The 12,134-nt window shown below is 36.7% G+C and overlaps 1 long non-coding RNA gene across 1 annotated transcript; it reads left to right on the top strand.

The window, feature by feature from the left end:
- The first annotated feature begins 3,978 nt into the window (after positions 1 to 3,978).
- On the top strand, positions 3,979 to 10,242 carry LOC134856333 (uncharacterized). Its single transcript, XR_010164731.1, has 4 exons — positions 3,979 to 4,094; positions 4,187 to 4,293; positions 9,781 to 9,857; positions 9,927 to 10,242. It is a non-coding gene; the product is annotated as an uncharacterized LOC134856333 (long non-coding RNA).
- Positions 10,243 to 12,134: the final 1,892 nt, after the last annotated feature.

Genomic DNA, 12,134 nt, shown 5'->3' with positions numbered 1-12,134 from the left:
GTACCTCGAGGGCGAAGGACACGAGGTGAGCCGGTGGCTCGAAGGGAAAATTCTAGAGTCTTGAGTCTTGAGAGGGAGGGGGCTCGAGGGTGAACTCGGATGAAATCCGGGTTCACGAAAAAGAAATTTTAAACGAATAAGATATTGTTATTAATATGATAGATCTATTATATAAATCAAAATGATGCATGATAATTTCCTGACTGAATAGGACAAAAGATATTTTAAAATTACCAGCTTAAAAAGCGGGGATTCATGGGTGCAGGTGTGTGCAGATTTTGATTGCTGTTTAGCGATAACGTGAAAATTTTATATGGTTGTGAATTTTGGAAGGTAGATAAACTTAAGTCCGATGCAAACTTCTGTAAATGACTACTGGCACTGTATCTTGAGCAACACTCGGTTCTCTGGGACTCACTGGCAGATGACAACACGCGATGAGGACATCGATCTCGAGTCCGGGGAGTATGTGCCAGTCGGTCATGTCTGGAGGTTTGACCTTGAGAAACACGTAATTTTGGAGTGAAGTTTTGATTTTGAAAATTTCGAATGGAGCCTGTCATGCTCAGTTTTCTCGAACCAACTGAAAACAAAAAGTGAAAAATCAGAACGACCGAATTAACAATTGCGGGAAACTACTCAAGAAAAAGGCAGGAAATTGCTATTCGCAATTTCTCGATACGAAATAATAAGAGAGTAGAGCTGTCTTATCCCGAAAACAGGAGAATAGAACACAGACTTGAGAAAGGACGATTATTCGAACGGAACAGAGCGAACATTCAATGGAAGAGAGGGCAACTCGAGTGTCCCGATGGTTCATACAGAAACTTTGATTCTTGAGACAGAACTTACTTCTGTTGTTAAAACTAATTAGCATCAAACTTATTTAGTTATATTATTTGACTCTCGAGCTGCTCATCTTTTAATTACTCCTTATACTCAAGCGCATCGACATGTGAGTTCTCAATTTAAATTTCTCGAGTGTATTTTATGATAGTTATGTTGAGATAAGGCGAGTTTTAGGTTGATCCATCTGAAATGGATCAAAGTTCCACTGTCCAATAAAAAGTAACTAAGCGGATTGTTCCGACCCGGTTTTTAACGGCGTTCATGTATTTTGGGTATCTAGAGACCTAAGTATGGGGACGTTCCTAATTCTAGAGTGGGGGGATATTTTAGTAGTAGCCTTTAAGCTGTAACGGGTCGTAGTCTCATGTCACAAACGAACCGAATTGGCTCCGACTGATTTGAGGTAGAAAAACACAAGAGATAGTGTCCCTGACTCTTGAGCCAATGGTTATAGGGCCTATTTTTCTTAAGCCTCATGTGTGACTGCAGTAGACGAATGTTACATTGACCCCCTCAACAACCAAAAAGTCCCTTTTTGTTATGTTTTATGATATCCTTTTTTGGCCGACAAAGCCTAAAATTTTTCAATATATACCAATATGAAAGGGGAACACGCGCTGAAAACGCAATTTTTTTATCAAAATTTTTCAAAAAAACCCAAAAATGGCGCTCTGGCCTGTTTTTTTTAAATTTTTGTCACCCCCCTCCCCTCTTCTCGATAAAATCCTAGATCCAACCCTGCATTAACATTATAATCGATTATAATTTCTGATGGGGACCCTTAATAGATAATTTTTTTGTTTGTCGGGTGGGCATGGTGGGGTAAATGCGGGTAGGGGGAGGAGGTAATTGGGAGGAGGAGAAGGGAGTGGAAAGGAGGAATGATCGGACTGTGTAAGTAAATATGTGTGTTTGTGTGTGTGGGGGGAGGGGGTGAGTTGAGAAAAGGGGTACCCCAAATAAGAAAACTATGTTTTGAAGTAAGTTTGTAGGATCTCTTTAACTATACCCCCTCTTTGGTACCTAGTATTGAACCTCTCTCCCCTCCGCTATTAAGAAATGGATGAGGGGGCAAAAGGAGGAGGTAATTACTAAGTAGACCCAAATTTTCGGCTACCCGGGAGCGAATTTTATTTTTCGGCTATCCGGGAACAAATTTATTTTTCGGCTATCCAGGAGTTCGGCACCGTGAGACGCCACCCGAATGGCACACCCCGATAATCCCCTCTAGTTGTCACTTTGTACTAGTCACACTACTGGTCGTCTCATCCAAGTATCGTCCTCTCTTGATTCCCAGGTCTTGATTCACAGGTCTAGGTATCCATCTGGTCACCTCTTCCAGTGAAATCTCACAGTCGTTCTCCAAGGTAGTTAACTAAGTGTAAATAAATCGACGTACATAGTTACAGTATTAAGACCCCCTTATTACAATTTCCAACCACCACCCTTTATCTTAACCAACTACCTCGTCTAATCTCACCCCCTTTCTAGCCCCCCCCCCCGCCCGCCTAAACCACTCAGGAGAAAATCCGTAGATCCTATTTCCCAGCTCTGCTCACGTAAAAACGGTTCCTCAAATCTGTGAGATGCCGCTTATTCACTTTTATACCTACCTCTCATAGTATAAAATGGATTTTGACGATACCGTTTCAAGGAACGGCGGTGCGTACCCTCGGAGCCGGATTCCCGGAATTGATTGGACAAAAAGTGCCTCAAAACATTGCAGCCTTGTTATAGCTAACAAAACTCCGAAAGTTTTAAGAGATTTGATTGGCTAATAATTTTACTCTCCTTGAATAGATTAGCAGCAAAAGTCCGACTACTACAGGGATTTGACCCCCTCAACAACCAAAAACTCCCTTTTTGTTATGTTTTATGATACCCTTTTTTGGCCGACAAACCCTAAAATTTTTCAATATATACCAAAATTAAAGGGGAACACGCGCTGAAAAGCAATTTTTTATCAAAATTCAAAAAAACCCAAAAATGGCGCTCTGGCCTGTTTTTTTAAATTTTTGTCACCCCCTCCTCTCCTCTCGATAAAATCCTAGATCCGCCCCTGCATTAACATTATAATCGATTATAATTTCTGTTGGGGGCCCTTAATAGATAGTTTTTTTGTTTGTCGGGTGGACATGGTGGGGTAATTGCGGGTAGGGGGAGGAGGTAATTGGGAGGAGGAGAAGGGAGTGGAAAGGAGGAATGATCGGACTGTGTAAGTGTATATATGTGTGTGTGTGTGTGGGGGGGGGGGGGGTGAGTTGAGAAAGGGGGTACCCCAAATAAGAAAACTATGTTTTGAAGTAAGTTTGTAGGATCTCTTTAACTATCCCCCCTCAATGGTACCTAGTATTGAATCTCTCTCCCCTCCGCTATTAAGAAATGGGTAAGGGGGCAAAAAGGAGGAGGTAATTGCTAAGTAGACCCAAAATTTCGGCTATCCGGGAGCGAATTTTAATTTTCGGCTATCCGGGAACAAATTTATTTTTCGGCTATCTGGGTATTCGGCTCCGTGAGACGCCACCCGAACGGCACACCCCGATGATCCCCTCTAGTTGTCACTTTGCACTAGTCACACTACTGGTCGTCTCTTCCCAGTATCGTCCTCTCTTGATTCCCAGGTCTTGATTCCCAGGTCTTGATTCCCAGGTCTAGGTATCCATCTGGTCACCTCGTCCAGTGAAGTCTCACAGTCGTTCTCCAAGGTTGCAAGGCAATCTGAAAACCCTTTCAACGCCCCGAATTCGGGCAAATGCTATAATCTTACTGTTTTGATCGAATCAATCCGTCTTATAGCAAAACAGTATAAGTATACTATAAATTAAAATAAAGGTCTGATCCACCTAATCTGGAAATCAAAGTCACTGTCCATTTTCAGTTTTCATGTTTTTTTTCCTATTTCTAAGCTTTTATCGGTTTTTGTTACGCTTATATATTTATTTTAAAAAGTTTTTTTTTGATTATGCAGTTGATTGGTCTGTCGGAAATCTCGTAAAATCTATGACGAAGAAAGAAGTATCAAAAATATTGTTTCTGTTTTTTCTCGTTTATGAATGCAGTTTTTTTTACTTGCGCCACAGTTGTCAAATTTTGAATGATTATGAGGCGGATTTTCAAAATTCGAAATGGATATTTATGTATCTTTTTTCAGTTGGATTTCTTAGAATGTCAACCGAAGGGCCTCTACCGGTATCCAAGACTGCCGAACCCCGAAAATATCCAATAGTAATTCAAGTTGAACACTGGTAAGTTAAATTCAGTAGACACTATCCTAGCATATGTGATTTTTCAAAAAAAAATGGCTCTACCTGTTTCAAGGTTTTCATCTGTATTTTAGCACTGGGTGAGGATATGGTGCCCGATTCAGGGACTTCAAACACTCCCTGCTAAGAAAATTGGGCGCTAAAGGTGTCTACAAATTCGTCGGACATAGTGGACGATCGGGTTATTTTTTGATTGCACTTGCGATAGCGAAGTGTCTCATAATCGCAAATAATTTGTTAAATTTATAGTTTATTTATTCTGCTTACACAAGCATGGCTTAGTTAAGTGTACCAAGCAATTTTTTTCTAACTCAAGTCGCAAAGTAACAGGCTTTTCTTTGCTTCTGTGTTAAAAGTAAAAAGCAGCACTAATTTATTTCCAATTTTGTTAAGTGTAAAAGAATTAAGTGTTTTTCTTTCATATATATATAAAACTAAATTGCAAAAGGGGCCCTTCAGTTTAGTTACGGTAAGTGCACAAGCTGGATAGGGCCATACCAGCGTTATAAAAATGCATATATATCAATGAAGTCATAAATCAGCATTAAATGCATCGTCGTAATGTTAATTTATCTTAGCCGTCCTTCCTCTACAATAGCGCTTATGGAGCTGTCGATAAATTGAAATTTGCGTAGCGATCTGCACTCATTATACATAGTGTAGAGCTCCACAGGAGCGCGAAGCTTATTTTAGTTCTTATGTAGTTTATAGATTCTGGATAGCTTTCTTGTCTTTTTCACTTAGTTTTTCGGCTAATCGCTGCATCGTCCGCGTGGCTGTTGGAGCAGCGCCACCGGTGCATCCGAAAATTAGCGGGCAGAAGCTACTCTGCTCTACGTTTAAAATTCTTTGCTGATATTTGGAGTTCTTCAGCGTTTCGTTGTATTTGTATGCGTCTTTATGCAGTTTTCGCAATGTTTTGGCATGGGGTTGAAAATTTTCACATCAAAGAAAGCGCGGCTGAATCGTGAGCCCCAGAGTCCGTTTGCCTTAATCTCAAGTCGTGCCTCATCTTCAGTTGTAGTTGAATTGTTGACAAAGCTTTCGCCTTGCAACGGCTGAAGTTTCGGCTCAATCTCGACGTCATGCCAAACCTCGTTCATGAGGTTGGCGAATGTGTCTCTAATTTCATTTTGTCTTATGTGTGTGTAACCACCCTTTGCACAGTGAAGCGCATGTGTCAAGTTTAAGTTAGCGCCACATGCACATGTGAGTGGGGTTTTGGTCGGTTCCCATCCGTATCTTAAGTAAATACCATCTCTGAATTCTGATTTATTCAGGTTGAAGTTGTATCTGCTCAGTGGTACAGCATTGAGCCAGTTATAGGCTCCCTTTTCAGAGGCCAGGTAGGTTGAGTATTTAGCTGTTTCATTTAAGGAGCTAATGAGGTTTGTTTTTTTTTTCGATTTGTTTTTATCAGTTTTCAATTTTTTGATTTTCGTACATATTTTTTCTTGCTGTGTTACTGCTGTAAAAGGATCTTGAGATTCCAGTACTAGTGATGTTTCCTTAGACCATTCTAGATAGCTTTCATGATCGGATGGCAGCTTGATGTTAAGTCCGCCCATTTTAAGGGGTAAGGAAGATATCTCACGGAACTGGGGGTTTAAAGTGTCTTTACCGACTAGGTTAGGTAATAATTGTTCTTTGATAATATTTTCACATATTTCTAAGTTTTCCATAGTGTTAGGCGTTGTCCTGGCAAGAAATGAAAGCTTTTCTTGAACTCCTTTAGTAAAGCAGGCATGAACGTTTTGGGGGGAGGCTTTAGCGATTTTCGTTAGTTTTTTCAAAATTTTGATTTGCTCATTCTGTTGAAACTCGAGGAATTTTTATATTCAGATTCTGTTCCTATAACTGAACCCAGCACTCGGGCTCCTGCCTTTATAGTGATTCCTGTATTTGCGAACATTTTCTGAGCTTCGCCGAGTTTTTCATCCTTGACAATGAGTTGGCATTTGGATGCTTTCACGTGATAGCCGAAAAATTTACCCAGTGATACAATTTTATTGAGGACGGTTCGTAGATTGCTTAATTTACCGACTGCGTTTCTGTCGTCTGCGTACCATTTCTGGGTTACATCGTCTACTGATAAAAGTTTTATGAGAGGTATTTTGGCTAGACCGTACATGGCCTTTGCTAGTGGATCCCCCTGGGTTGTCCCTTCTTGACAGTAGATGGTTAAGAGAGTTCTTAATCGCTGTTAAAAGAGAAGGGCAGTTATTTTCGATGTTTTTCAATGCCAGCTTTCGGTTCAGCGAGTTGAAAGCGTTTTCGGCATCTATCAGTAATTTCGGCTCTGTAATTTTCTTTTAAATAGGTGTTGATTTCAGAACAATTGAAGCCCAAGATTTGTTTCACCTCATTTCCATTGTTAAATGAAGGCAAACTCAACTGTCTAACAGCAAAGTGAAATTGTCATAAAAACCAATTGTGAATGACTTCTAGTCAAAAATGCTCTGTAATTTTCTAAATTCTCAGCGGAAAAAAATTGATCTGTTGATCCAGTTTTCTCTAAATGAGAAAATTTTACGAAAAAGGGCCAATCAGTAACAATATTTCAAAAAATTTCAGCTTGTTATATTTTTTCTTCGAAATATTCAATTATTTTTTTTTGGTTTCCTTGGTCTTTTAAACTTTTTTTCAACTGTGGTGGTTGTATTATAGTGAAAAAAAAAACAATTGACGCAGAGTTAACGCCTAAAGTACAATCAGCTGTTTTAATTTTGGGTTGATAGAGTGAAACTGACATTGATGTATATATCTTCTATAAGTAAACGCCAAAAGTAAAAGCAGTTGTGAAAATTTTGTGTTTGTTGTAAACATAACTTGATGTAATTGCTTCATTTATTACAACGATATTTGTTGATATATTGCCAATCTTTTTTTGGATGTGGTTTCACGTATTTACAACAATACAATAATTTACAACGATACGATAAAATACAACAATTTGAAATTGACGGAAACTTCGTGAAACTCATTGCAAGTTACTTAACAAACAGGGGACAATATGTGAAAATATATGATAAGCGCTCCCCGACAGCATCAGTAACTAGTGGTGAGCCACAAGGGTCAATCATTGTACCCCTATTTTTTATCCTATTTCCAAAAGATTTACCAACTATAATTAAAAGTAGCGAATCAATTATAGACAAAATTATAGAGTTTCATGAGAAAATTGTTTTCTTCTACTTTAATAGAAATCCTTTAGTTCATTTTTTATGGTTGACATTTTCGACATCAATTTGAGAAAACTGGATTAACCACTAACTTTTTTTTAGTCTGATGCGAATTCTAAAATTTGAAATTCACTTTTGAAACAGTAGACTGTTGTTCCCGCCATTTGTCTTTTTGTTATTATGGAGCGTAATTTGCTATAGATAAAGCAATACTGTTTAATCGTGGTGAAGTCAATAAATAATGTGCTATTGTTTTTTTTAAATTAGTTTAGAAAAGGTTGCTCAATTTTTTTGTGGTTTGATTGTTGATTTTGTTCAAATAAGTTTCTTATGCAGAAATTTATTAGCCGCTCTCTCATCACAAAAGTGCAAAATGCGCGACAAAATGTGATTGATTTTAAATATTGCATATATGATAGTACTGTTGATTTCCCAGTAGATAAATAAATTATCATTGATGCAGTTATCTCAAATTACGTAAGAGTTTTAAAAAAGTCCGCAATAAAAGGCTTGTGAAGTTTAATGAGCTGTAAGGTAATGTTTTATTTGAATTTTAGGTTTTCCCACTGTTTTTTAACCAGGATGTGGTGGGGCATCCCAATATTAAGTAAGGTTTTTTCTAATTAAATTCGGCTATTGCTGCGTGTCTATCAAGAGCAAACGCTTTGGTTGTAATTTTAGTTTATTTTTTCCAACCTAGTTTTCATGAATTAGTGCTCAGGAAACTTGCTCATTCTCAGTATCTGTATGTAAGGTCTGTTTTATCTTCTTTATTGATTGCTAGTTTTTGAAGTCAGCAAGATGTAGGTCAGAATCCGTGCAGGCGGTAATTTTTTTTTTGAATTTTAAACAGCCAGCAGCTATTTTGAAGTATGAAAGCACTCAAGGATTCCAAGAAAAGGGTTCGAGTGAAAATGGTTGAACTTGGACTTTTCTTCGAAGAATTCGATTTTTTGTTCGGTCGAAAATAACGTTTTTTGAAACAAAAATGGTTATTTTTTGGTTTGCATCTTTTTACCATATGTACTCTACCTAGAATCTGTAATCTAAATCTAAAATCTACCTCGTTGCAAACAAATTTCTCAGGCTGGTCTTCACTGCAATGACTTGCTCGAAAAAAGCGAGCGATCCAATTGAAAATAGCAAAATCTATGATTTTTCAGTTTTTTATTGTTTCCTGAAAGAAATTTCAGATCAAGTAGAAGCTCATTAGAGGCGAACACCGTTGATTTTAACCGTCAGCAGGAAACAAGGGAATAGAAAAAACCTTTTCACGAAAAAAAAACAGCAACGGAAGGAGAAAAATTTGTGTTTAAGAGTTGTGAACATAGTGAAGACTCTTATATAGGTCTTGGTGATTTTTTTTCAGAAACAAGTCTAAATGCTCTAATAACTACAGATATGCATTCATACATATTGATGCCTTTATGAATTGGCTTAGATATATATGCTGTTTCGAGTTTTATTCAAATTCAGTTGCTGAAAGTGACGTAAATAGTCTTCTCCAAATACGAACGTGGAAATAGCGCGAAAAATCGTGAACGGTTTCTAGTTAGGAAAGTGGAATTTAATTTTTTGATTTCCCGCAGAATGAAAACTTAACCTGTTGATCCAGTTTTCTCAAGTTGGGTTAATGTTATCAAAAAAGCGCCAATCATAAATTGTTATAGAAATTCAAAGAGCTTAAAGGGCATCTATTTTTTCTTTGAAACTCGAAAGTTGAGATTTTTTTTTCAACAACTTCAGTGTTTTTTTTATTGTTTACTTGCGTTCATTACTCTTTTCTAATCTTCAATTGGCTATGTTCTGAAGGTTGTAATGGCCTGTTCCGAAGAGTTTTTACCTCTGCGTTTTAAACGTCCATTCTATTTTGAATTAGTTTTTTTTTTGTTGGTTGTAAATTTACCAACTCCGATTTCAGTTTATCAACTTTCTTCGTTTTTGTTTTTCTTTTTTCGAAAGGATTTTTTTTTCAAGACAAGGATATGAGCATTTTGGGTAGATCAAGTTTTCCGATGTTTTTCAGAAAATTTATAGATTTTTTTTGGGACTTCAATCTTTTTCTATCGGATAAGCGGCCATGCTTTGTCTGTATTGTATCCTTAGTGGTGCGAAGCTTTGCTTTACCTCTGTTTGTGTGTTTCCAAGTGAGGTCATAAAACAAACAAAATTTGAAATAGGGAATTCTTCTAAGACTAACGTCTAGCCTGCCTTCAGGCGTTTCAGAGCGAGAAGCAAAAACTGTTCTTTAGGATGATTACCTTGTAGGAAATACAAAATTTGGGTTTTTTCCAAGTTTTTCGTAATTATGAAAATAATTGCGATATGCAGCCAATTTGTAATTTTTTTTTCGATTATTTAAAAATTTTGCAATATTATGCCGCGCAACTGACGCGAAATTGAGCCTTGCCTCTATCGTTTATAATTGTTCGATGAGTTTTTTCGGTAGATAAACAATTATCGATAGTTAAAAGTCTATTTTTCAGGCACCTTCGAAGTTTTTGTGGACAACAATTTGGTGTTCTCCAAACTGGCTAGCAGGAAGTTCCCAGAAATCAATGCTGTTAGTTCAATGAACCTGAAATTGACTGAATTGTATATTGTTCAATAAATATTTGACTTATTTTTTCAGTTGGTGAAATCTATTATGTTCTACGCGGAAACCGGAACCCTGCATCGTGTGACTGAAACAGAGCCGAATGCGCCTTGCCTGGTCATGTAAATTAAGAAACCCCATTTGTAAATCAACCTCGATTCATATCAAAATAATGCAACAATGTCTACTTAGTCCAGTGTCGAACTGCAATTTACAGCGAATGACGGCGTCACAAGTAACCAACGCATTGTGCTAGGTTTGTAATGCCTGAAGATTATGTAAATTCATTTCGTCTGTTTTAAGTGAAATTTTGCAGTTAGATTAATTTAATTCAAATATTTAGGTTATTTTTTTCCTGTTCAAAATTGTGCGAAAGAAGCTAAGAAGATTAAGTAGATTAAAAAAATTCTCTAATTTAGAGGAAAACGTCTTAAATTTTGGAAATAGTTGCGACCCTTCTTGAATGGAATTTGGGGCTCAAGAAGTTGAAGCCATTGAAAAATCGCAATAGTGTTGTATTTTTCTGGAGAGTGATACAAAAAGATAAAAAGAGCTCTGTAGAGTGATACTAAAGCTATAAATAAACTGTCTCAAGGTCTTACTGTCTCGCTATTTCACTGTCTCAAGGTCTGAATTATTTTAGAAATGTAGGAATGTCCAATAAATTTTCTAAAAACTTAAATTTTAGAGCAGATATTGTATTGTCAGTATTGACTCGCAAATGATCGAAGCATGGCGATAATTGTCATAAATAGAGTTTTTGAATTTCAGGATCATATTTGCGTTGTTATAAACTAACTCCGATGCATACGACATATCAATAAAAAAAAATAAGATAAGAATTATTTTTGTTTACATAAAAAGACACGGTAAAATTTCAAGTCATAGCAAGTTTTTCAGTATTGTTGGGCGACCCAGGTAACGTGTTCAACTCGCGTATCATACCTTACTTTTACTTTAAATTCATGAGACAACCAACTGAATTCAAAGCAAAACCAATTGAGAAAACTGGATCAACCACTAAATTTTCTGTTCTGATGCGAATTCTAAAAATTACATCTATTTTGAAACGAAAAGTAGCGCATTGATCCCGCCATTGGTTCTTTTGTTATTGTAGAGCCAAATTTGCCCTAAATTTTGTGTAAATTGAAAAAATTTAGGCTTTTTTTGAAAAACGAAAAAATTCATGAAAAATCATTTGGCTCATTAACGCATGTTTTGTTTTGAACTAATATATGATTTATGGTGAGTGGAAAATAAGTTATTGGTTAGGTTTTAATATCAACCAAAATCTTAAAGCGTCAATGAACACAGTGAAAACATTAAAAGTGCTCTTTTTTCAATCAGTTTAGAAAAAGGTTGGTACGCTCAAATTAAGTTTTTCACAGTTTGACGCTTGATTCATTTGCAACAAAAAACATTCGGTCTTAAGTAATAAAAGTAATAAATCAATGATAATTTTCAGCTTTCCCAGCGGAAAAATAAACTTTGTTGATCCAGATTTGTCAAATTGCGTTAAGAGTAAAAAAAGTCCAATAAAAGATTCTGGAAATATAGTAAGCTGTAAGGTGAGATCTTTTTTCTTTGAGTTTTGGTTATTCGAACTCAGTTTTTAGGATCTGATTTTCGACTGGGGTCTAGTGGGGCATCTCAAAGTTATGCAAGGTATCGGTTTCATTATTTGAGATATTGTAACCTTACTGACAAAAGCAAACGCTTTCGTTTTATAACGAGTTCAATTTTTCCAACCCAGCTTGCAGGAAAATTGCTGTATCTTAGTAGCTGTGTAATGCTCCTGTATTTTATCCGCATATGTTTATCCGATTTACTGGTTGCTATTTTTTGAAGTCAGCAAGGGTAGATGGCGAATTGTCAAAATATTTGACTCTAAATATGTAGGTCGGAATAGCGAACAGCTTATTTGAAGTGTAAAAAAAACTCAGACACCGACAAAAATTTTGAGCTAAAGTATTTGATTCTTTTCAACTTTTGAAAAAATATATTACGTTGAAACTCTTCGAAGTTCAACAATTGCTTACGATTGACTTTTTTCTTAGAACTTCCCATTTAGAGAAAACTGAATCATTCTTTCTCTTCCTTTGGGAGTTAGCAACTTAATGTTCATTTTTGAAATTAGAAGTCCTTTTTTCCACGTTTTTTGTGACACTTCGGTAGTGGAGTTCGCCTTCCTTCGTACAAAGGAAATGAACTGAATGTAACCCCAAAAACCTTGATCGTGAACAA

Source organism: Symsagittifera roscoffensis, unplaced genomic scaffold, assembly GCF_963678635.1.
Source record: "Symsagittifera roscoffensis unplaced genomic scaffold, txSymRosc1.1 SCAFFOLD_513, whole genome shotgun sequence".
Taxonomy (NCBI): domain Eukaryota; kingdom Metazoa; phylum Xenacoelomorpha; order Acoela; family Convolutidae; genus Symsagittifera; species Symsagittifera roscoffensis.
Note: the sequence above shows the minus strand (reverse complement) of the source record. Positions and strands in the feature narration are given on the sequence as shown.